The sequence below is a fragment of the Cebus imitator genome, unplaced genomic scaffold (assembly GCF_001604975.1).
Source record: "Cebus imitator isolate Cc_AM_T3 unplaced genomic scaffold, Cebus_imitator-1.0 Scaffold22, whole genome shotgun sequence".
Lineage (NCBI taxonomy): Eukaryota > Metazoa > Chordata > Mammalia > Primates > Cebidae > Cebus > Cebus imitator.
The window spans coordinates 5,109,397-5,136,141 of record NW_016107337.1 but is presented as its reverse complement, the minus strand read 5'-3'; the positions used below and the strand labels follow the sequence as shown (position 1 = coordinate 5,136,141).

The window sequence follows — 26,745 nt, the reverse complement described above, 5'->3', positions numbered from 1 at the left end:
GTTTGTTCATCCAACGTTCTGAAATAATCAAAGCAGCAATCTACCCTGTGACAATTGTGATGTAGTCTGTAAACAAAAAGGCCTGCCTCGCCCCAGCCAATTCTGTAGGATATAATGGCCAGGCTTCAGGGGGAGGTGCAGCCCCTCTATCACTTCCTGGCATCTCATTCAAACTGGGTTCATGCCAGAGACAGGCAGTTCACGCCCTGGAGTCTGCTGTGGGGTGAGGGGCTGACATTCTAGGGGATGCTGCGGTAGAGCTCACTGCAGTTCTCCCCAGCTGAGAGTGTGTGGCGGAGCAGGGACCACCCCGAGAAAAAGTTTTCTTGTCTTGTTTTTTCACCTTCTTCCTTTCTACCTATACCCCAGGAGAGACACCTTCCTAAAAGTCAGGACAGGCTAAACTTCATTATGAAATTAAGTCTCCCAGATAAATATGTTCAATACCTTGTCCACATGAGCAAATTAAGCTAGAACCTTTGTCACACATTCAAATGGGGGCAGGTAGGTAATTTATTGAAGCAAATGTGTTTCCAAGCTAGCTTTTAAACAAGATTTCTAATTATCAGTGTGCTTTTCACTCAGCCACCCTCCTCCACCTCTTCAACATCATTTTTGCAACTCTTGGTTCAAGAGCCACTTAAGAAATAAATGATTCATGGCAACTGAAAGCATGATAATTTTCTGTGAGGCCTAATGGTTGGGTTTCTCGGTCTACGGGTGATAAAAATATGCTACTCCTTGACCCTCTCAACTTCTTTTATGGGAAAAAGAGGCCCAGAAACACCAATATTAAGATCCAAGCTCTCCTTTGCAATATATATATTTTCCCCTAGAACTTAAAATTCTAGCTTTGTGGAAAAAAAAAATTAAACTTCTTCAGAAAAGAGAAAAGCTAGCAAAAATAAACACTCTGGCTCTATCCCAAGATGGGATATATGAAGTCCTGTATCTGAGAGATGGATCATGTTCACTCATGAAACAATTAACCCTCAAAGGTTTTCTGAATTTTGCAGGGCTCTTCTTACCATTTTCACACAGGCAGGATTCTCTGCGAAAAGCAGCAGATTGCTTTGCCAGCCACGACACGCACCAGCTGTGTGACCTTGAGCCAGATGCTTACTCACACTGAGCATCTTTCTTAATCTGGAAGCTTGGAAAAATACGCTTCTCTTACAGGGTTGTTTTGAGAATTAAATGGAATATTAAAGTAAAAGTACAGTCTTTAGCACAATATTTCTCAAAGATTGGTCCATGAACTCCCTGCATCAGGTCACTCAAAGGTTTAGTGAAGTCTTCAGTGGCCAGTTCACATCATTAGGTGAGGACCACGTCCAGAAACTGGCATTTTTAAAAAGCATTTTAACAAGTTAATTAAGGCTACTGTACTCTCAGGGCTGTGAGGTCCAATCTGGGTTTGAACAGAGGACAAAAGAGGAGCCCAGCATTTCAGCATCAAGTCAGCACGCTGCCTGTTCTATTCACAGCAAGTACCCTGGTTTTGAGTTCCCAGCATCCCTGTCTTGGGTTCCAATTCACCCTTTGTGCTGCTACCAGAGTCATCTTCCTAAAATACAAACCTGGCCATGCTGCTTCCCGATCCTGAGTACAGGCATCCAACCTCAACTCTCTGCCCTTCTGGCCTCCTTCAACTGCCTGTATGTACTCTGTCCAGGGTGATCTCAATTTATGCCAGTCCTGTTGTTAGGGTCACATTTCATCTTAAATGTCACTTCTTCAGGGAGACCCTCCCTAGCCTCCCAGTCACTCCTAATGACTACATATATTTTACTCTCTGCTAAAACCAAACGTCTACTACTGATAATCCCTTGGTTATGTGATTGTCTCCTTCCACTAGGAAGCAAGGGTAGACAGCTTGCTTGCTTCTATATGTACTACCTATCCCTGTGCCTGGTACACAGTAGGTACTCAATAAATGTATGCTGCATGCACCCTTAATTAATTATTGGCCTGCACCACCGCCAGTCTTGGCAAGGTTCGCACTATACGTGTAAGGCTGACAAATACAAAAGCTGCATTTCTTACCATGCAACAGGACAACAGCAGGGTGGTGTTTGCTTTGTGCAATATCTGTGCTCAGGAAAAATGAACAAACAATTTTTGTAAACCAATTCCATTAAAGATGGCTGGCATTTATATAACTCTTATGGAGAAGTTTGTCAAGTAAAGCACTTTTGTCTTAATTTTTGTACAACTGGATATTCACATAAATTTTGCATTGGATTTCCTTAAAACATCTCTGCATCCTTGTTATTAACACCAAAATCACCTCACTTAAATTTTCCTACTTACTAATAAAAATAAAATTACTGTCTCTGGAAAAAAATAATTCCATAATAATTAAGCAGTGGGGTCCAGAGAGTACTGTACAGGACTCATGTTGTAAGTGTTCTCGGCAACTTTAGAAACTCTGTAGCCAAGGAGCACAGCCAATGGCCCTTGTGTATTGCCCTCTGGAAAAGGAACATGCATTCTAACCCCAGAAAGCCTAGAGAAGAGACTTCACAAAGATCGGTTTATAAAGAAGGCTATCCAAATGAATCTCTGCCCAATTCCTGGACTTAATAATATATAAAAAGAGATTTTAGAGCCCCATAGATGTATCAAGCAGAAAAAAAAACTTCAAAAACAATGACAGTTCAATTTTGGTAGTGGCCTCCCCTCTCTAATTCAGCAAAATTATATTCTACACAATAGTTTTCCAGCAAAGACTCTGCCGTCCATCTTTCCTGCAAGTGAAAAGTGAAGTGAAAAATCTCCACTTGAGAACTTTAATGGGTTCTGTTGTGTGTGTCCTTCGGGCTAGTGAGTTTCAAGTGAACTGACAGCAGATGAGCTGGGAGGGTGCATGACTTTGGTTTACAGAGCCTTACAAAAAGGAAAAATGAAAATACTAGGTTGCAGGGTAGGATGCCCAGTTAAGAAAGGAAAAGCAGGCCCCCGGTGGGCTGCCTCATGATGAGATAAGCACAGGCCTTGCCTGAAGTGGTTTCTGGCCTGCTGGAGGCACATGGCTGACAGGAATTTACTGATGAAAACACACGCCCAAGGGGAAGAAGTCACACCAGTTAGGTGGGCATAGGTGCCACTTGCCAGAACTCATTCCTTTGAGCTGAAACTGAAAGCAAACAGAGGGATGAGGAAGAGTTGTTTTTTAATCTCCTCTCATCCTTTTTCAAAACTCTCTGCTAACCTTTCCACAATTGCTCTCATTACCTACGATGGACAGGTGTTACACCCTATGCACCAGTGGTTCTCGGTGCTGACTGCATCCCCAGGGAAAGCATTCAAAAATCACCAAGGTTGAGGCCCCAACCCCAGGGTACTTTAACCAGAATTACTAGGGATGGGCCCTGGTAATCAGTTATGGTAAATGTGAAACTTCCCCAGATGATGCTAGTTACAGCCAGTATGGAGAACCACCCTCTAAAAAGCATCACCAGAGCTGGGGAGGGGCGCGGGTAGAGGATGTCGTTAAATGTGGAAAGGGGTGCAGCAGCAACAAGGCGAGGCTGTCAGCTTTTTACCAACAGGAAATGTGGTAAAAAGAAGGAATGTATGCAAACTCAGAAAGACACTTGGTAAGAGGAGGCAGGTGCAGTACTGAGGCAGGACAAGTTTAGCTTTTGAAAGCTGGGAGGTAAAAGAAAAAATGATATCTGCAAAGAGCCTGTAAGACTTGTAAACAAATTATTGGCAGGGGTTGGAGGAGGTGGTGGGGGTACACCAAGACACCTACGAAAGAAGTCTGTAGGTAGGAAAGGCGAGGTGCATACTTCCACAACCAAACAGAAATGATTCAATTTCATACTGATGATTCACCTTCAGACAGAGATTTTGGTGGCACAGTTGAATCAATTAAGAACTTAAAAAAAAAAAGAGGTAATAAACAGCAGCAATATATTCCCCGGTACACGCTTCTGAGTGTCTACAAAAGCATCCAGAATTACCAACTCACTCCCATGTAGACCTTAAGCATCACGTTGCTCTTTGAAAACTTGGTACTGCCTTGATGATGCTTTTGAGTCCTTAGAAGAAAATGTTCTTATAAATGTTTTATCTGATGCTGGTGTAACATTACACTCTGCTCTTTCTCATAATTTGCAGAAATTAGATTTCCTTGCTTATAAATGAGTCCTATAATCTAGAGTATATTCTGCTTAACTAATATTGCCATAAGAATATGCATTTTATTTGTAAGAAAGCAAATTTTACACATCCATCAAAATATTCATTTAGATTCATGATGGGTCTATAGCAACCCAGAAGTGCCACAGGAAACCAGTTAAGACCCACTGGCCCGAAGTTATAGTTTTCTAAGAACCATCACTGGAAATCTGGAAATTAACACAGACGCTAAATTTATGATTAAAAGACTAATGGGCTTGCTAAGGACCATTAGGCAAATTACATAAGATGATTATGCAAAATTCAATAGTTTGCAATAAGTCCTCAATGTTTTGCTTTGGAATGGCATCCTACTTCTGAGCTGTGGGTCCAATACAGAACCCCACATAGTTTTCTTCATGTCTTTATCTTCCTTGAACTCGAAATATCTTTCCTTCAAGAAAATTTACTCTAGTGAATTCTCTTCCCTGCTTTGACTCTCCTCCTATAGCTGTCTAGTCTCACTGCCTAGGATTTCATGATAAGTGAGAGGGATATGGAGCATAAGCCTGGGGCTACCTGGAATGGCAGCTGCCATTGCTACCTTTAGATTTTTCTCTATGGGTGTCTTTTTGACCCAACAAAACTATGTTATTCTTTTTCAACCCAGGGGCTGGAGCAGATGAACATGGCTACAATCCAGGCCTTTAGCAGGGAGATGAACCACAAACCACAAACCTAGCTGGCCATAACACATTCATATCTTGCCTTTGTCCATCAAAAGTGAACAGCTGATTTGGCATTTTGTCAAGTCTGATCGGAAGGTAACATAAAAAAGAAAGACAAATACATCCATGGCTAAGTTAAATGCAGTGTGATTATGGGAGAGGGGATCGTGAGGTGGGGAGCTGGAAAGAGGATGAAATGCAATAGTTTGAAATGCAAGATCCTGGGATACACTGAGAGCGCCTCACAAACCTTTGCCCACAATTTTGAAATGCGGAAATTTCTGAAAATAGAATTTCTTTGTTATTTTGCTACAAAATGAATTTGCTCCCCGAACTGACCTGAACTGACATGAGGTGAGTTTTTCCCTGTCTAACTAAATGTGAATATTCTTCCACTTTGCTACAAAAATTACTGTGTGTTGCCTGGATCCCATGGGGGTATTACATTAATACACAATGTATGCACTGTCTTACCATTCTAAAGGCTGAATTCTGAAAAGACATTTGGCCCCAAAGGGTTTGGCTAAGTAATGGTTGACCAGAATACAGCTCCCAAACAGGCGTGTTCTCCAGATTTAATCCTTTTATAGTTTCCCCACATCTTGCAGGTATTTATCTGACTTCAGCTTTGCAATTATTTCTATAGCATTATTTTTATAGATAGATTTACAAAAGTAGTAGGGGGGTGACCACCGTTGACCCAGGGACAGAGCAGGGCAAAGTTGAAAAACAGGCACACCTTCCACTCTTACACGCATGCTTATCTTCTTCTTTGCTGCATATTTCACTTTATTAGTCTGAAAGTTCTGATAACTCAGAGTTCCTGAACCTGCCTTGTAGCCTGTGTATGGTACAGGCAATACGAAAAATACAAGGTGATGCTGATCTTGAAAAAAAAGATAGAAACTACATTTTTACTGGTAAATATTAATATCCCAAATGAAATGTCCAGGATTTGCTAAAGGGCAAATGTATAAAGACAGAAAGTGAGACAGAAAAGAAAGTGATAGAAAGATTGGTAGCTGCCTGGGGCTGGCAGGGAGAATGAGAATTAACTGCACACTGGCACAAGGGAGCCTTCTGGGGTGACAGAAAAGTCCTAAAACTGAATTGTGGTCACAGTTCCCTAGCTCTGTTAGTTTCCTAAAAATCAGCAAATTGTTCAGTTGAAATTGGAGACTTTCATGGCATGTAAAAGCCAGTGAAGATGGTAAAAAACTAATTCCCTAAATTCTAAAAGTAACACTTTTTATGTTAATACCTTCCTTTCTTTCCTGACACTGCAAATTAATACTAGTTGAAATTTTAAAAGACAATAAAACTTATCCCTCATTACCAAGGAAAAATAAAAAGTTCTGTACCCACAAATGACTGATTCTACATTTAGTCAGAGAAAAATCCCTTTCAGAAATTCTCTTATATTTGCCTAGTGAAATCTAAATTATTTTTATTTTAACATGCCATGCATACCTCTAATCACAGCATGCATTACGTCGAACAGTTTGATTTTATTTACTAATCATTTTGGCAAAGAGAGAGTATACTCCTGAAGCAAGAACCATGTCACAGTCTTCATTGTATTCTCAGAGCCTAGTAGGTATTGAATAAATGATTATATTAAATGCAATGATTTCTTCACCAGAACCATCTATCACTTTTCAATTGCATCGAAAATACAATACAAATTAAACAGACATTCCCTACTTTCTAAATCAGGGTTTCTCAAGCTTAGCACTATAGACATCTTGGGGTGGAAAACTATTCCATAGAGAGGGCTGTTTTGTGCATCGTGGAATGTATAGCAGCATCCTTGGCCTCTACCCACCACATGCCAGTAGCATCCCCCTCCCCAGCTGTGCCAACCAAAAATGTCTTCAGACATTGCCAAATGTCCTCTGAGGGGTTAAGAACCACAGCTCTAGACAGAAAAAGTTTAAGATGGATCAAACCAAACTGACGTGAATGCATTTCAACAATGCCTTTCATGCTATGGCTTCTGAAGCTAATGAGAACATCAAGAAAGAAAAAGCATATGACTAGCAAATTATGATTCTCTAACCATGGGCCTTGGTGTATTACAGGGAGAGAAAAGGAGAGAAATTCTTTTCATTCTCCATGCAACTGTGGAGATTCAAAAGGCTAATTCTAATATAAGGCTGACAGTTTTCAGGAAATGTGGAGCTGTAGAAATACATAAGTGTCCAAATGCCAAATAGCCTGTGGCTATAAAACAGTCTGAAAGAAGCATGCTTGTTGCCAGCACTGTGCTGTTTATTATGAATTGTATCTAGGAGAACAATTTTGAAAATGCTATTGAATATGTATTAAAAGGAAAGATCTATAATTCAGGTCATGACATGCCACTATTAGCAAATAACTCAGCCAGTTGGAAAGGTTAAGGACGGTGGGAGAAGAAACCATTAAATTAAGTGTAAGTTTAGTACATCAATGCTTTATTTTATTTTTCTCAGTGACCACAGTATTTGGCAATCCTCTTCCAAATATCTCAGCCCAAAAACTAAAAAGCTGTTATCCATATTGTATTTTTTTTTTTTTGAGACGGAGTTTCGCTCTCTTGTTACCCAGGCTGGAATGCAATGGTGTAATCTCTGCTCACGGCAACCTCCGCTTCCTGGATTCAGGCAATTCTCCTGCCTCAACCTCCCGAGTAGCTGGGATTACAGGCACGCGCCACCATGACCAGCTAATTTTTTTTTGTATTTTTAGTAGAGACGGGGTTTCACCTTGTTGACCAGGATGGTCTCGATCTCTTGACCTCATGATCCACCCGCCTCGGCCTCCCAAAGTGCTGGGATTACAGGCGTGAGCCACCTCACCCGGCCCATATTGTATTTTTTAATAGGACTCCAAATGTTTTGGTTTCAATTCTACCTTGGACATAATGAGCATTTCATACTAAAGTTCAAGATGTACATTTTGAGCAAAGTAACCATTATATAATAAAGCAAAAGACATTTTTTAACACTATCTAAGTATGTACACATATCTATAGGATTTATGAGAAATATTTTAAAGCATCTTTATTTCTTATTTAGCAAAACAGAGGAGTGCACTTCTAACCTCAACACCAATAATTTAAGCAATACGAATGAAACCCTTCTAGTTTTCAGCCACTTCTATATTTCTTAGCAATCTGTTCATGAGAAAGAAAATACCATAGGCAGTCACATGTTAATTCCTAACACTTGAAAAGGAAGCATATCGTTCCAATTCTGTCGGTAAAAATATTTACATTTTGCCCTGTGTGCCGACTGGTAAACATAAACAGGTTTAGGACTCTTTAATATTAAGCACGTAATTCCCAAATCCACTAAGAGAAAGAACATACACGATGTGCAAAAGCACTCCATTCAATCAAGCTCTAACTGTACACATAATTATGGTATTCAAATTAGATGACTAATTTAGACATGTTCTATCATGTCAACTATATACTAACATAAAAATGTCTGAATAAAATTCAGTTAGAATAAGAAAAATGAGGTGAAGAAAATGTAATTACTCTTTTTAGAAAATGAAAACTCCTAGTACCTAATATTAAAATATATACTCATAGAAAGATGAGTAGGGAATGCAGTTTAATTGTTCATCTTGGTAGTGAGTGATAAATTCAGTAGTGTCAAAACACCTGAACAGAATACTAACTCTATGCCCTGGATTAGCATATTTGCATTTGGATGAAATTGGGACACATGAGGCATGAAATGACCAAATTAATCTTCATTTTACCTCATTTGAGTTTCCTCACATATTATTACAAAGCGCAATAAAAATCAAATATAAAATACTATATTACTTTACATTGTTATTTAAATTTTCACACGGCTATATTGTAATTTTTCAACTACATTGGACTAAGGCTACTATAAAACACCATGTGTAGTCATTACTCAGAACTAAGATAGCGGCCTAACGTTTTTTAAAACTTTTTAAAATTTACAAATGTATTGTTATTTTAAAAAGTCAGCACCAATAACAAAAGAGCAATCCACCAAATGTCACAAAGGCATAAGCCCCTTTGGATTCAACTTTTCCTACCGAAGCTAAAATGTAAAATGGGCACCATGAAGCTTGAAATTGAGATTTAGGGATAAGCATTAGCACCAGCATTTTGCTACTTGCTAGAAATTGCTTTCATCTGGAAGCTGCAATTTAGTATGCCTCCTGGATATTTTTTGTGAAAGAAAAAAATGCAGCATCATAAACTTTTTCCAACAGCCATAACATTCTATGTACTTTTCATGATTCTAATATTACTGTGTATTAATAGCTAATATCTGCTTTAATAGTAGCAAAATTAGGTAAATCAAAATTTTAGACTATCAGGAGCCAAAGTACAAGTTGTAACATTAAAATATATCCCTTAGATTTATCCTGCATCATTTTACACTGCTTACAGAAGACAAATGCTTTAATACTTTGGCATTAAATAAGTAACATAATAGCTGCTTTGGCAAGACAAAGCAAGCAAGATATCATTTAACGTATCTGGAGAATTCAAAAATATTACAAAAGGAAAACCAATAGTTTAAAATTAATTAGGCTGAATTTTATTTTCCATACATGCACACACAGATATGTGTACACACAGAATGCCTCTTACGGGCAACAGTCATTGCAACTGCTGAAAAACAAATTCCCACTGTATCACAAACAGGTTTAACAACAATAATTTTATAAGTTAAAATACTGATTCCTTGCATTTATACTCAGATTCTTTTTTAGCACTCCTGAGATAATGAAAGCAAAAGATGTTCATTTTGTGCAAAAAAACCCCCAAAAAACAGATTTTTCCCCAGTCTAACTTAATCACATATTTGCATAAATAACCTGTGGCCCATCAAATATAGAAATTGAGGCTGATACAGTTTCTACTGTTGGTGCTTTGAGCAGACTAATAAAGAAAATCTCTTAAACATACTACTGTCTAATTCTTCTTTAGCAGTTATTCACAAAAATACAAGCAACATGATGAAGTATTGTGAACCCAGGACACCTCATTTTGGATCTGAGAAACTCTACGACTTACTAGCTGTGTTACCTCCACCCAGCCATCTGAACCCTGTATCTCAGTTTCCTCATCTGTATAACTTGAGTGATTCTGCCTTCCGGTCAAAATTAAAGGACAAACATTTGGGGACTGAAAGGCATGATATTTAGCTAAAACATTCGGTAATGATTTCCATCATCTTCAAATATTCCAGTTAATCTTTCATATAATGTGTCCTATTTTTATAAGACAAGTGAAAATTACAGGACATTGTACTCAGCATATCTCAAATAATCCAGTGAGCTGAAAGTCTCATTAATAATTATATAAGCATTGGTTCAAAGGTTCAAACCCTCTAATAACATTATAACCATGATAAAAGCTTAGTTTTTATAATCTGTCAAATAATGAGTCTTTTATCACTTTCTCTTTCAGTGCGTTATTTTGTGGATACAATGAGATATGCCTGCTATGGGGAACTGAGGCACTTCAATCACCAGGAAAGTGATTCTTTCACTCTTCCCATTCTCCCAAGAAGCCTGTGTCCTGCTGTCACTGAAGGAAAAAAACAAATGGAAAAGAAAAATAAGAAATGACAATTCTATAAGCTTCTTGAGATCCAGAATCATGCTTTGTTATTTTATTCCTTTCCCCCTCCCCTTCCCCACCCACCTTCCACATAGTAGGTCTTAATATTTACTGACCAGGACTGAAAACTCTAGGAGAAAAAGCCACCATTACCTGTGTAGATAGAAGCAAGTCAACAATCAGACCTGTCCCTTTGCTCTCTTTCTATTTCAATTTCATGTCTTTTGTCACTTAGTTCCCATTCAGTCAAGCACCTCATTCTGCTTTGCCTCTGGCTTCTGCCACTTTGTGTCCAAGCACTTGTCAAAAACTTCTCTCGCTTAATCTGACTATGCCATCTCTTTTTCTTCTGACAGCCACCCTGGCCTTCCTCCTTGTTGTTTTTTTTTTTTTCCTAGTCCACACATTCTCACAAGCAGATCACAATCTCAACAACAACTTCAAATACACGGAGGACTTGCAAACCTACATTTCCAGTTCAGCCTCCATCTTCAATTCCGGAACTGCAGGCTCAACAACTGTCAATTGCACCTCAGGTCCTGGATGTCCCTCTGATGTCTCACAGTGCATAAATCCACAGCTTGTCATCTTCTCCTGCAAACTGCTCCATCCTCTGTATTCACCATCATCTCCAATGGCACCCCTGTTGATTCAGTTATCCAAGCCAGACACCTGGGAGTCGTCCTTAAAGTCATCATCCCCTCCTTGCTTCTCCCATTAATGTCCGCATGCTTATCAGTGGGAGTTCACACCTTAAATCCACACCAAGATTCAAGAGCCTTTTTTTGCACTGCATATCTTTTCTGTCCCCTACCCCATCCATTTTGTGTAATACACCCAGGATCATTCTAAAAAAGTCCTCAAATTCATCTACAAGACGAAATATGGCCCACAAGACCCTTCCAAAAGTGGCTCCAGCCTCTGCTTTACATCTCCTGCCTCATCTCCCACCCTCACTGTGCGCAAGTGAGGAGCCACATGGAATGACCAGCTGTTCCACAACCCACCTCTCCGGTACCTTTGTTGCACCACATTCCCTGTTCCCTCTCTCAGAATAATTTATCCCTGCCCACACCCACCCTCAGCCTCCTGGTACCCTCCTACTGACTCCTCCAGACTCCATCAAGCCCTGTTGCCTTAGGGAAAGTCAAACCCTTGGAGTCAGACACCCTTGACAGAGCTCAGCATCCTTTAAGCACCAGTTCCAACTGCTGCCTAGTGTCTCCTTCCCTCATGAATCTGAGATTCCTGAGGGCAGAGAGAGGGATTTTCTTATATATGAGGACTTATCATCTAACAGTGTGCCTGTTATTATATATTAATTAATATATATCTGGTGTATAAATGAATATCACCCCAACTAAATTTCACTCAAAACACAGCAAAGCTGCTAGTGATTGATTATGTGTGAATTAGAGGCTCACAGCCCTCCTTAGAAAATGTCAGGGAAAAATTAAGAAGGCTACTCTGGTTGCGATTCTCAAATGCTCAGTGCAGAAGGTGAGGTGTCCTTGTGTATAGCTATGTTAGGGATTGGCTTTTTTTTTTAAAGAAAAAATTATTGTGTTACGTGTTTTTTCCTCTGACTTCGAACATGAGCTTCCTCAACACTTGAGTTTCCCAGCAGTTTCACCATGTTCCACCACAATGGGTGTGATGAAAGAACGGGTGTGGTTTGGGGGTGAAAGGATGGAGGGGGCGGAAGTAACTAATAGTAATGATGGAGTCACAAACACAGAGAGACGAAATGCCTGAGGACTTATCTGATCAACCTTCATTCCTCAAAGAATAAATTCACATAAAAGCTTACATATACAACCCTAGGGCTCTCTCAACACGAAGATGGCAGATGACAGTAATACTGATTTAGTCATGCCTTTTGGTACTTTTAGAAAATCAAGAGAACCTGATTACTTGCAAATGAATACATGATATGGTACCTAGAGGCTGGGTCAGCTGGACATCTATGAAATGGGAGAGTGAAGTACAAAGCTGCTAGTGATCAATTTTATTTATGTTTTATTTATTCTGAGACAAAGTCTCCCTCTGTTGCCCAGGCTGGAATGCAGTAGCATGATCTTCTTGGCCCACTTCAACCTCTGCCTCCTAGGTTCAAGCGATTCTCCTGCCTTGGCCTCCTGAGTAGCTTGGATTATAGGCACATGCCACCATATCCAGCTAACTTTTGTATTTTTAGTAGAGACAGGGTTTCAACATGTTGGCCAGGCTGGTCTCAAACTCCTGACCTCAAGTGATCCACCCTCCTCGGCCTCCCAAAGTGCTAAGATTACAGGTATGAATCACCACACCCTGCCTAGTGACCAATCTTAAAACTACTTCTTCTTCTGTTTTGTTTTTTTTTTACTTGCTTACTCCATAAGATTCACGGGATTTCAAGAGCTCTGTATTTTTAGCTAATGTCCCAGTGAGGCCAATTTCCCTGTCTTCTGCAATAAACAGTCTACATTTAGAAAACTAAAGTTTTAAAACATTTTAAATCATTTCTCAGGTTAAAAAATCATACAGTTCTATAACGTCAAGGATGGGGGTGAATGAAACATCAACAGGATATGCCAAAATATTATAATCATAATAGTTCCTTTATAATTCAAACTCCAGAAGATATGAATAACTTATTGAACAAGAATTTGCTCCAATATGATATTGAGAAAAAATAGAGGAGGTAGGACTCAGGGGAAAGGCTTTGAAAATATTACAAGATGGTTTTAAAACTGTCCTTTTAAAATTCCATTTGAACTCCATTTTGACTGGAGTTAGAAAGGCTATATGATACAGGCATGAAAGACTGGATGCAATGTTCTTACTAAAAGATAACACGTTTAAGCATTACTGGTTAGACGTAAGTGTTTATTTCCTTTAAAAACCTTAGTCTCATGGGATGACAGATGACACTGCTATAGTAATGTGGTTCTCCCATGACAGTTCACTGCTGATACTTTTTTAGATTTAAATAAACTTTTTTTTTTTTAAATCACCCAAGAAAATCTCAGGTCTCCATACTTCTCCTTTTTTTTAATGAGAATGATGCAAGCATGTGCCATTAAACACAGATAAAGTTAACATGCCTCCCCACTGTGCTCTACTAACAGTTGAAGGCTTTATGCTTCCTATTTCACAAAGCGGACATGTGGTTTTCTTTTTTGAGCTCATTGCATGAACTAAGCTTAAGCTCTTCCTCTACAAAGATAATAGAGACGATACTTCCTGTGCCGTCAATTCCTGCTGCTGGTGGTGGGTAAGAAGGTAGGCATGTATCTTCCCACCATTCCTTCACCTGGGGACCAAGCAAGATAGTATAGGATTCTTTTGAAAAGCATAATATAGTCTACCTATATTATGCAATAGAGTTTAGCTATCCCAAAAGCTCAAAAATCAGAGGCAGCAGAATGTTCTGTAAGTATCACCAGCCTCCTTGCACAGCTCTGGACTCCACTTTTTACTCTGAAACTCACTAGTGTGACCTTGGACGAGTGCCCTGACCTTTCTAGGTCTCAGCTGTCACTTCTGCAAAAGAGGAGAATAAAGTACGACCAAACAAGGTGACTGTGCGGATGAAGGGAAGTTCTTAGTATGGCGGCCAACACACAGTAATGCTCCCTGTAAGCTACTCATTTCAATTCTTATCCAGAAGGAGGACCAATAAGGACTAGAAATGTGATCACATAAATCATGCACAGAGCTGCGCATACTTCCCCTCATACTTACCCCTTGCCCTTGAACTCAGCAATGACTGAGCCCTCAGGGGCTGTCTCTGCAGGGCTGCATATGAACTGCTTGCGTGTATAACTTATATAACCTCCCAATACACCTCTCACAATACATGAGGCAGGAGCTCTGGAAATATCAGCTCTCAACTCCTCAAGCCCAAAGTGAAGAAAGTTCAAAGCAGTACATATGACTGTCAATGATCTTCATTCACTTATATCCATGTTAAAATTAGTTTACATTTCTTTTCCACTTATCTTCTGATGGACATCAGAAGAAAATTATTCAGAGATTGAAAACTGACACAGATAAGACACTAAATAGATAACAGATAACACAGATGGAAAATAAAACAACTATATGGATTATTCTGAGGAATTAGTGAATAATAAATCACGGACCTCATGCAAGTCGCAAAAGTGATCAGGGGAGACTTTTACTATAGAATAACCAAGAGCAGGAGAACACTTGAAATAAACTACAGGTATTGATCGGCTTACGACCTATGCAACTTACTACCATTCGACTTTACGACCACAATAGCTAGCCATGACTGCTCCGCGTCTGGCAGCACAAATGTTGCCCAGCTGGGCGTACGACAGTGCAGACCAGCTTCCGGCAGCACTACCATCTCCGCGTGCACCATTTCAACTGTTATCCCAGACTTGGTACAGCAATTTGTGTCTTGTGTCTTGGATATTTTTCATCAAACCCCTCCCAAGATGTCTACCAAGAGGAAATTGTCTTTGTCTATGCCTCAGCCTGCCAAGAAGGAAAGAAAGACCATCGATCTCAACACGAAAATGAAGGTAATTAGGCAGTACGAAGGAGGAAAGAAAGTGAATGTGATTGCACCTGATACGAACTTATCACACTTGACTGTGTCGATGATTTTGAAAGATAAAGAAAGCATTCGTGAAGCTGTGAAAGGTTCTGCACCCATGCGATCAACAGTTATAACAAAGCAACGAAGTGGGCCCATCCACAAAATGGAGAAATTGCTATATATTTGGATGGAAGATCAAATTCAAAAATGGCCAATAAAATGTTTCGTACATGTTTACATATTTTGATATGTTTTGCAATTGGGAAAATGTTTCCTATGGTATTTTTTACACCTGTATTTTGTATTTTTGTATGCACCTGTATTTTGTAATTTTGTATGTTTTGCAAATATTAAACCAGTTGTACTGGTAATGCAGTGTTCTACTTAAACCTGACGAATGTAAAAAGAAACAAAATGGTGTATAGATGATACAAATGGCATAAAATGAACAAAGAAAATTATGATATATAACAATAATGAAAGAAAATTATGATAAAATATGACTTAAAGATTTTTATAACATCATTTCACAGTACTGTACATATAGCCTACTCAACTTACGACCAAATCGTGGTACGACCGGTCTGTCAGAACCAATCGTGGTTGTAAGTCGAGCACTAGCTGTATTAACTGAGCAAAGAGGATTATCTGTTCTCTGAAAAGGAGGGTTAAAGTTGAGACAGAAGGTATTCAGAGAGATGTGAGATGACTTCGTCGGTAGGTAGCAGGGGCTCTTCTGGGCACTTTGCAACTATGGTATTGTGTCCCCAGGCGCATGGGGGCAGCCTATAGGAAGCTTACTCTTGGAGAGTTTTTTGTTTGTTTGTTTGTTTGTTTTTTTCCAAACCAACTTTGAGCATCTGTATTGAAGTACCTTTCAGTGTTAGCATACATTAGCTAAGAGCTTTCATTAAACATTAAATCAGTCTGTTATTTAAATTAAATCAGACTGTGAGCAGTCTGTGGTCTATTTGCCCTATACAGCAATTAGATTTTAATCTCTAGAAACAAGACTTACAAAAGGCCAGAACACTATCTAGTATTTGGGTGATAACCTGAGACAGCCACAGAAATACCATGGCCTCTCAATTATTCCCAACCTCCAGCACCCAGGTGAGACGTCTAACAAGCTATGGAAACCTTAAAGGAAGTACTACTCATACAGGATCCCAGAATCTGTTTCCCAGGACATGCGGTACTAAGGCTTGAAGGGAGCATGCTTATTTAATGAAAAGGATAAATGATTTCTATTTCTGAACACGCAGTTTAACATGAGGCAAAGTGCAAGGCCTCTCTCTGCCCAAGGGAGTTCTCCCGCTGGGACTGAACTCATATTCAGGGATGATGCTGTTCGTGGACTGATTACCACTGCTGTGGTGGTTTCCTTGACTGTGTAGATTGCTGCAGCTACACGTGCAGGCAGAAAACCAAATGGAGAACACCACCCTCCAGTGTAAACTCTAACATCATACCAATTTTTCTTTTTCTGACTCTCTGAATATATGAATAGAAAAATAAAAATCAACAGAATCCACATCTAATTGACAGACCTGGCACCTCTACCACACACTAGGAGTTATGGAAGCATGGGCAAGTTATTTAACAATTAGGATCATTTCTGTTGTAGGTGCTGTTAAGCACCTTGCATACTTTAATCCTTAAGCTTAGATTTCTTCATGTGTAAATTGAGGATAATAACGCACGACTACATTTGCAAGGTGAGGCAGCAGGGTCAAAAAGAGCACAGCTTCAGCACAGAGAGACAGGGGTTAAAATGCCAGCTCTAATTTCAATTTGATCTCATTGAGCTTCCATTTTCTCATCTCTAAAGTACAGATGAAGCCACCTACCTCAAAGGACTGTGGTGAGGAATTCAGCAAGACAGTGTTAAACACCAGTTGGTGTCTGTATTGCTAGGCGGTGCCCAATAAATGTTTATGCCCTCTCTCCTATTAGACACATGAACTGCTCTGTTAACATTCATCAGCAGCAAGTCAATGTCCATACTATCCAAAGATGCATTTCCTTTCATAACAATGAAAATTTTTTCCCAGAACAAGCTTAATATGCCAGATACTGTCCCAACAGCTTTATGACTATGAGCTCATTTAATCCTCATCACAGTTCAGTGGGGTAGGTACTACTACTGTCATCCCCATTGTACAGATGAAGACACTGAAACACAGGCTTTGAGTAACGTGCCTAGATTCAAACAGATGGGACCAGAGCTGGCAGCCCGGCTCCACAGCCTGTCCTCTTAACCAGGATGCAATAGTGCTTACTGGGTCTATCTGTTTGAGACTCCATGCTTGGATGTAATCTCTTCTAGAGATAAGCACTGGATGCTCTCACAAACTGCAATGTGATGTGACTAACTTTTCAACTTCTGAAATAACATTTTGTGTATTTTCTTAGAATTCCTAAAAAAAAAAACCTCTCTGCATTTTAAATAAGGTGCCTATAACTAGTTCATCTTGTTCTGTATGCTGAAATACCATAAATAAATGCAATTCTCTCTCTAAAGACTATGTAAATAAATCTTACATTAAAACACACTGCTGAGCTTTGGTTTAAACAGTAACTTCAAGTCCAAATTAAACATATATGTATGTGTATACATATTTAGCAGGAAAGTCTTAATATAATCTATTTGGTTAAACTAATGACATCTATACTCAATACTCCAAATATTCCTCTTATTTATAATATTCACTGTGTAATAGGCACACAACAGTACTGCATGGTATTTCAAAATACTATTCCTTTTACAAGTTTAATCAACTCAGGTATTAAACATCAATGATGATAATCTATTGCTCTGCTTAAAAGGAATCTCTTGGGGACAGCTGAGAAAGAAAGGTTAAAGATTTCTATCCTTCAAAGTAGGGCACTGCAGATACCTATAAATCATGCTCTTTGTTTATTAAGATAATTAGGCCCATCAGTACACTTAACTTTCGGACTCAACAATTGTCTGGCATAAACAATTTCCACTTTTTCTAAAACAAAGGGGATGTGTTCAAAAAGCGGTCCTCTGCATGCTCTCCGCACAATGCATGCTATTTTAAAACATGATTTATGGGTCTAATTCCTGGAGCTGCCTTGAAAAATATACTGGGTTGTTCCTCCCCTGCTCCCTATTAGGAAAAGACACTCCAATTTTAAGAGTGCACTCTGTTCAAGCCACAGGCCGCTATATCATGTCAGCATTTTCATTAAATACTGTTCAAGCTGGACTTTAAACAAATGGAATGAAAGGCCACAGCTGCAGCCACTGCAGAGACAAAGTTATCCAGCCTGGAGGCTTACATAAGAGGTGCAGGACAATCAGGGTGAAACCCAAGTGCCATCATTTGAGTCCTATTTCTCGAGACTTGCCCACATTCTTAAAGTCTATGAAATCACACGCACAGAGCTCGTTTTATATGCCTTAGGGCATAAAACACCGAGTCGACGTATAAGTTATTACTATTTATTTCCTAAAGGACTGGGCTCCAATTATGAAAAGGTTAGCAACTTCTGCCTAGGGGAAGAGAAAAGTGGGATGCTCGGGAAGCCTGCAGGCCTGAAAGGAATGGCACGCCCAGAGATCCATCGCAGTGCTGGCTGCACTCCCCAAAGGTCTTAGGATGGAGGTGACAAGACCCTGTCCAGCCCCTTCACCCCAACGTACATATAGAGACAAGGAGCTCAGACTGAACAATTAGCAAGCAGCCGGCGAAACGCCCTAGGACACCTGTCGTCTCCCAATACATCTCCAACTGGCACATTCGTGAGACGCTGTGGCCAGCCAGCCCCTGGACTCCAGACCCTCCCGCTGCCTTGTCCCCTTCTTGGCACCCTGCACTCCCTCCTCAAGCTTGAACTCTGCTAACAAGAGGTACCACTCTCGACTTCCCACAAGAAGATAAAAAAGAACCTCTCCTTTCCACGATTCCCTCCAACTTCAGAAACTACAGTCAACTTACTGGGACTGAGGAGGCAGGGAGTCTTCTTGGGGGACCGCGCTCGGAGGCAGCCTCTGCAAACTCCGGCGCACAGCGCCGCCGCCCCGGCACAGCCAGGCGGCAGCGGCGAGTGCAGGAGCAGGCGCCGCCGCTCTGCACCAGCTGCCTCGGCTCAGCCGTGCCGGGCGCCGGGCATTCGCCAGGGCACAGGACTCGGTGAGGCCGCGGCGGCGACTGAGGCTGCTGCACCCGGCCGCGCGGACCCGAGCGCTGCAGCTGCCGCCAGCCCGGGAGTGCGCCGCTCCGAGCCCCTAGTGCGTGTCTCTGGCTCCAAGGGAATCACGGCTCAACGAGACACCTGACACGAGAAAAATCGGTGCGCTGCCGCAGGCAGAGCCGCCAGCCCGCCCCCAGTCGGTCGGTCACATCTCGGGCGCACAGACGGACGCGCGAGCGGGCTAGTACAGCAGTCAGCACTCGCCGCCGCGCCGCGGAGAATGACAGGCGCCGAGGCGGAGCAGCGGCGCCGGGCGCGGGGCGCGAGTGCGCATGATCCCGGCCGCTGCAGCACGTCACGGGGGAGGAGGGGCGGGCCGCGGGCGCGCGAGGGGGCGAGCCGGGCGGGGCCGGGCTGGGGGTGCACGCGGGTGAGGGCCGGCGCGGCGCCCGGCTTGCTTGCGGGAAGATGCAGGAAGTCTCCCTCCCTGGGTTTTAGGAACCCAAAGCTCTGAGGTTGAACTGTCTCCGGAGCCCATTGTCCCTTAAACAGCACTGTTTAAGCAGTCCTTAAGGTCCCTGGGGAGCTCACAAAAGCCAATTTAACTCAGCTTGCAGCTTAACCCTGAAGAGCTGCTATTTGGGGGACTCTTCTATTGTGGCTGTGCATTAAAATAACGCGGGGAGCTTGTAAGAGCCCTTTACCCCAGCCGCATCCCAGAGCAATTACAGGACAATGTCTGGGTGGGGCCCAGGTATCAGTAGATATCGAAAGACACCGAGGTGCAGCAGTGCTTCCCACACCCTCAGTGTGTGACACAATCTCCTGAGGATTGTGTTGAGATGCAAGATTCAGATTCGATAGGCCTGGGATATTGAGGTGGAGATCTTTCTAACAGGCTCTCAGAGGATGCCAATACTGCAGGTCCGGACCCCCATCCTTGCTACTCAACGTGTGGTCTAGAGCCTGGAGCAGAGCTTCTGAAACGTTGGACTGTCTGACAGTCACCCAAGGGGCTAAAAAAATGCAGAGCAAATGGCCAGGCTGTACCCCCAGTGGTAGTGGTTCTGGTTCAGTCCCTGGGCAAAGGTGGGCTTCTAGAATTCCATTTGGCATAAGCATTCAAAATAAATCTAATAGGGGTTTTGTTTGGATCAGACTTGAAGTTTACACTAGCAAGCTGGAATTGGGAATAGATAGACTTTTGCACTTACAAAGAGACAAGCCAAGTCTAGAATTCAGGACATCTGACTTCAAGTCAGGGATTCTAAACCAACGGGTGCTTTATCTTACTAGTCCCAAATTTCTACAATTATGATGCATTACTTAGCAGGAAAAAACATATATATGGTGTTAAATATACAAACATACGCTCTATTGAACACTTGTTACACATATCTTTGAAGGGAGCTTAAAGTTGGCTGGGGAAGAAGGGTCATCACGGAGAGAGTAAGGAAGACAGGGATGGAGTAAAGGATGTTAGTGTGTCACAGAGGGAAGGGTATGTGGGAGGAAACGAAGTTTAAACTCAGCCTAGAGCTTGGAAATCACATTGCGGAAGAGGACCCAGGAACCAGACTTGGCCTCCTGCTTCAGAGCATGGTATGAAACTCAGGTGTTTAAGAGCTTATAGAGTATGACATGTCACAGACGCTACCTCATTGAAATTCCACGGTGGTCTCTTAAGTTGAATTTAAAAAGTGTGCCCATTTTACACATTCAAGAGGACACCCTGGACATTAGTTGACTCATGGTGGAACCTGAATAAAAGCAGCGATCTCAATGCTGGACTTGGCTTCTATAACTCTGGAGAAAAGGACAATTCAGATCTTACAAAGCAAATGGTTTCTGTGTTTACTAGTTACGTTTTTTTAGAGGCTATACCTAAATTTGGAGTTAGGAAGGCTTTCATTCTTGTGAGAAGGAAATATGTTTTGTGTCTTCATTGCAGTCTTGCAGCTATACTAGTTGGGATTGCAAAATGTTCTAAGAGTAACCCAGTCCTAGGACATTGCAGTTACACAGTTCAGGCTTCATCAAGAAGTGTGGTGGTGACACATTTTCTGGTGACAAGTGTAATTACCATTCTCATTTTACCCAGGCTCAGAAGCTAAGTGATTTAGACAAATTCACTAACGCAGGCAGGAGCCGATCTCAGGCCTCTGTGCTTTTCCTCTGCTCTCTTTTCACCAAGTAACATGCTGAGGGTTGTTTTTCATTTCCAAATTTTTCATACCAGGATTTGCCATCAGTAAATTGGAACCCAAATGTATTTCAAAGCCACTTCTTGATAAAGAAGCAAAAAATGTCAGGATCAATTATTGTGCTTATGGTAGATGCTATGGACTATACTCCTGGTCTGAGAAATGTTTTGGAAGCAAATGTGTGATACTTATATACAGTCTTCAAATCCAGAGGTTTGACCGGGAATACTATATTGCCAACTATGTTCTACCTGCCTTTATCTTTACTTCTTCTCTAACTCTTCCATTCTTCGGTGTGATTATGAAGTTAATTCCTAATAAAAGAGAATTCTTTGAAGGAGCTGGTACATCACAGGTTGTAAAACTTAGTTCAGTTTTTAGTAAGAAATATCTTTTAAAATATGACGGTAGCAGAATAATAATGTTGGGACCTTTAGAAGAACCCAACATTGTCATTGTTTTCTTAGGTGCCTGACACTCCAATAAAAATATTTACATAATTCATTTGTGTATTGATTTCAAGAGATCCAAGATTTAATGAAATAAAAAGTTATTAACTAGTGTGTCCTACTGCTATTGAGTTTTGAACCATTGTTATTGGCATTAAATACATGAAATATATAATATTGCCCTGATACTTTATTGACTGTGCCTTAATATTGACTGTGCCTTGATATTGACTGTTTCTGTATTTAGAATTTGTTTCACATCAGCTGCTATTGTTGTCTGGCAGGAATCGCAGCTGCATCTTTTTGTCTGAGGTCTGTGTTCCTTATGGGTCAGCAAGGCCTACTCTTTGGCTGAGAATTCCTTCCTTCAATGCCTCTAAAAGTCCTAATAGTGAGATGTTCGATTATATAGACACTAATGACTCCACTGAACCTATTCTTCTCTCATTCAGAAGCTGTACCTAACATAGATTTTTATTAAACCCTTTCTGCTAAAAATTACAGGCTTACCACTGAGCTGGAAAGCTTAGGCTCAAAAATTCTTCACCTTTATTAATTACAATTCTTCATCCATTTCACTCAAAGGGATTCCTTGACATGAAAATCTTCACTTACTTCATAAACACAGTCCAGATAAGAGAACTGTGGGGAGTCCAAGGTGACTAGCAAGACTGAGACAGTTGTGAGAAAGGAATTATATGCCACTTGGTGAAAAATAAGCTTGCCATAAAAATTAATATAAGTTGTGCTTGATTTGTGGAGACGGTTTATTACAAAGTTTGCTTTATTTGAATACATGCAGCTGATAACTTTACTGGAAACTATAACTGAATTCCTGGTGTAGATGGCATTGGGGGAGATTAGCATCCTGTCTTCTTTCCTGAGAAACTTTGGAAAAGTATTAGAAAGCCCAATTCTTGCCATAATGCAGGAAACTTAGGAAGTGCCTGCATTTTAAATGTTCATGTCTAGGTTAGCTCATTTAGAATTTAGAGCAGTCAATATAATAAATAATCTGGATTTTTCAGGCTAGTTCTATGTTTTTTAAGCTTCTATTAACAAAAAAGCTAATAGAAAGTTAATTATAACCCTGAGCCTGAGAAGAAATAGATGATGGGTAAAGATGCTGGGCTAGGCAGGAGTGGGGTCAGGGTCTGGGACAGGATGGAATTTAGCGATGGAAGATGAAAGGCAGGAAGTGGCCTTTGGTTGCTGAGGAGCAAAGGCTGGTGGAGACTGAGTATCAGCAGTTTCTGAGAGAAACCTGGGCAATGGCCTGTGAGCAAGAATAGAGAGCAAGCAGTTAAGACTCCACTGGCAACTCACAGCTTACCTGAACTTAAAGTGCTGAGGGTTCCATGTGTGACTTCATCTGTAGGAAAAAGGGACCAGAGGTTAAGACATAGATTATACATTCCTTAAAACCCATGATAGATGCTTTAAAGAACTACTACAAAATATGCACTCAATTTCAATGTCTAAGAGTTACTTATTCCTCTCTTCCAACCAAATTGCCCACTAATAAATGGAGAGAGCAGCTGAGGGAGAGGCCGTGCTGCACAATGTGAACCTCATAGGCTGTCTGGCCCCAGCTCCCAGCATCTCCATCCATCAGCTGTAATCATGTGGCTGCCATCTTTGATTACCTAAAACACAGTGACAAGAGCTTCAAGCATACATTAGCTTCTGAATATGTTAGCTATTAGTGGTGGTTTTACCAAAAAAAAAAAAAAAAAAATCTCTGCTAGAGTTAAAATCTGAAACTAGACATCTCTTAATGTCTATTTTATCATTTTAATGTAAACCACGATGGACTGTAGTTTTCAAGAGTACTTTCCTTCTCCAAAAGAAGACTTAAGAGTGACTTTAGGGCTCCTCTGAGGACAAGAGAATCATGTAGAAAACGCTTTCACGGGAGATCAAGGCAAAGCCTACTAATGCTAGCTCTGTGGCCTCACACTATACTACGGAGGAAAAGGCAAGGCTTAAGGACTTGACACTTTCAGATCTTTCTACTGGGAGAAAGAAATTATGGTGGCTAGAGACAGTAGCTACAAAAGTGAAAACAGAGTCTTGTAAAGACATGTTTTATATTACAGAGTAAAGAATGGACATTGCCATTGTCCTTTGTTAACCTGACCTTACACATTCCTTAAAGTTCCATTCTGACATTAACGCTCAAGATTTGTGCCTGTAAAACTGATGTAGATACGCAAAATGTTGGGTAGAGATTCCTTAAGTTCACTTTTAATTCTTCTGCCTTTATTGCTTCAATATACTACAATTTTTATAAACATATTTTAAGCAAGCATCAGAGAAAACTGTGCGTTTCTTTAGTAGCCAACCAGTTGCCTTTCAACAAGCAAAACTTCAGCATCAAGAAAGGAAGATTTATAAGGTTGATGAGAAATTCAATTCCAAAAGAAGTGAGTTGTGCCGTCTCCAACATCAGAAAGATGTGAAAGACTGGTAGTGGCTGAAGCATTTCTGTTATTTCTTGCTGTTATACATTTCCCTCCAGCACCACCCTCTCAAAACCTATTCAGCAAATAGACTTTTCTGCTCTCAGTCTTGCACTCACCCTAAAATGGAAGCTGTCTCTTGTTATATAGCTACAACAGATGACAGGAAGAGGAAATTCAGCAGAAAGTGGCTTTCTCTTTAAGCCACGAGACCATGAGAAGAGGAAGGTTATTCATTGTTTACATGGCTTTCTTCTTCTGTTTGCATAAGCTTCCTTATCTGAAAAATGAGGATAATAATATCAGAAAATACTATCAGTATTCAGAAAACAATACAATTATTTTGTAAAAGAGTCAGCCATTTACCTACTCCTGCTTCCCTCTGGAGAGCATTCAGTTTCTGCTGAACTCTCTTCTTTTGTTCTCTCCTCCCAAAGAAGAGAATACCTTTTAGAGTGGGTCGATGGTCAATACCAGTGAGGGCTAGTGAGCATGCAGCCTCCTTAAAGTTTCCATACACTTGCCAGTGGTCAAACCTATGGATCTGAACAGGTAACACAAACTGGTTGAGATGTTACTTGTGTGACTGGTGGCCAGACCCTCAGCAGAGTCTTAAACAAATTCTTCGGGGGATGAATAAAAGCACAATTGCAGCCTGATGGAAAGTCAAGGGGCCTTGGAGATTTCATAGCAATTCAGAGAGAAAAAAGAACTTGCAGAGGTAAAAGCCATAAAATAATCTATCACTCCAAAAGGCCTTGTAAAAACAGCAGTTGCTTTTAGAAATATTTAATCCCAAATTCCACTGAAGTGCACATGGTATTTCCTGTTTCTGGAAACTTAGAGGAAAATTAAACTCTTTTTTGAAAAAAAGCAAGCAGAGCCAGATGTTGGCGTTGGTGATGATCTGCAGAGCCTAATGCACATGTGGCGGCAGTCAGGGAAATGCATGACAGCTGTCTGAAGCCATGGGAACCTGATTTCTCTTGGCTAGAAAAGAAACAAAGTGTAAGGGTTGTTTTGTTTATATATATTTTGAGCTGTAGAGCCAGAAGCAGCAGTTTAAAATATTTTATCTTTTCCTTTGACACACTTAGTCCAAATAATTTATTCAAGGATTGTTCAGTATCCAAACAAACACAGTGACATTCTAAAGTATTTTTTTTTTTCAGAAAATACTAGACCATTCCGCCTTGCACCCAATTATAGGCAAGCTCATAGCAGTTTGCTTTGTTCATATTAATAATTAGAATTTTTTATTTCTGAAAACACATGACTGAACTTCTGGATTAAAAGAGCCTTTGGGCATACAGGAATGATTACCATTGACTTTATCTTTCGCTACACACCATTCTGAATCTTCTTCTTTGGTCAAACTGTTTTACGATTCCAAGATTCATTTTCCTTTGTCCTTTCTTGCTTTTGTTTCCCTGCTGTTTTTTTATTCAAGTTCTCATCTCCCATGAGTGTCCTTCAGAATAGTACCCATTCTAGTGCCTAATTCATACCTCACCACATCCATGAAGTTGATCTTAATCTTCCTAGCTGGAAGATTGTCTCCTCCCGGGAACATCTGTAACACCTGCTGTCTGAATCATCCACATGGCACTTCTCCTAAACTGCTTTGCCTTATGGACATCAGTATATGTATTGCTGTTCAATGAACAGCAAACTCCTGAAGGCAGGCACTAAGAAACTTCTTTGTGTCTTCTCTCCTCCTCCCACTCCTTAACTCTCTAGTTATTTTGTATGTGGCCATAAGACTTCTATTCATGTCCATGCTTATAATGTTGATTGTGAGCATGTTGACTGGAGAGAGAGGTGTAGATGTGTGGAGGAAGACAGATAACTAATATCCGAAGAGTGATTCAGCACCTAATCACATTTGGATTGCAGGACTGGGCACATTGTCAAAGTTTATATAGTTATATATTAAATACTTATTGCATTTGAGTTATTGGGTGAGGGCTTGATCTGAAGAGCAAAAATTGAATTCTAATTCCTACAATTGAAGCATGAGATGTGAACCAGATTTGTATTAAGATTTAATTTATATTGAATTCTGGGCTAAGGGTTCTTCAGTATCCACCTCCTACTGACAAGGGATAGGATTGAACGCAAGGCCTGGAGAAAAACTGAGTCTGTTGTTGGAGAAAAGGTGCTCATCTGTGAAAGCAGAAATGATAGGAGAGAAGAAAGTCTGGCAGGACATTTTTCTTGCTACAATGCCTTTCATAGCAGGTTGCTTGACACGAAAAGTGTCCTGTCAGTCACTGTGTTTGCCTATCTCTGTGACACTTTTTTCCCTATGCCTGTTTATAGTTCCCTGTTCAGGAAAGTGACTGTAGGCTTCACTGAGCCTTGACATTGGCCACTGATTGGACTAGGGCTGTCACTTGATCCTAAGAGTGACCTGCAAAGGGCTTAAGGGGTAGGGGTAATTAGCTGAACCAATAGAA

At 40.7% G+C, this 26,745-nt stretch overlaps 1 protein-coding gene across 3 annotated transcripts in view; it reads right to left on the bottom strand.

Annotated features, from left to right (window-relative positions):
* The window catches only part of PAG1 (phosphoprotein membrane anchor with glycosphingolipid microdomains 1), a 148,118-nt gene extending 128,658 nt beyond the window's left edge, over positions 1–19,460 (bottom strand). For 2 of the 3 annotated variants that reach the window (XM_017521856.2, XM_017521853.2), the window contains exon 1: positions 18,976–19,460. The gene's annotated coding sequence lies outside the window, so the exon portion shown is untranslated. Of the gene's footprint in view, positions 1–10,924; positions 12,574–18,975 lie in introns of those variants that run through there. The other variant, XM_037736083.1, reaches the window with a different exon arrangement.
* Positions 19,461–26,745: the final 7,285 nt, after the last annotated feature.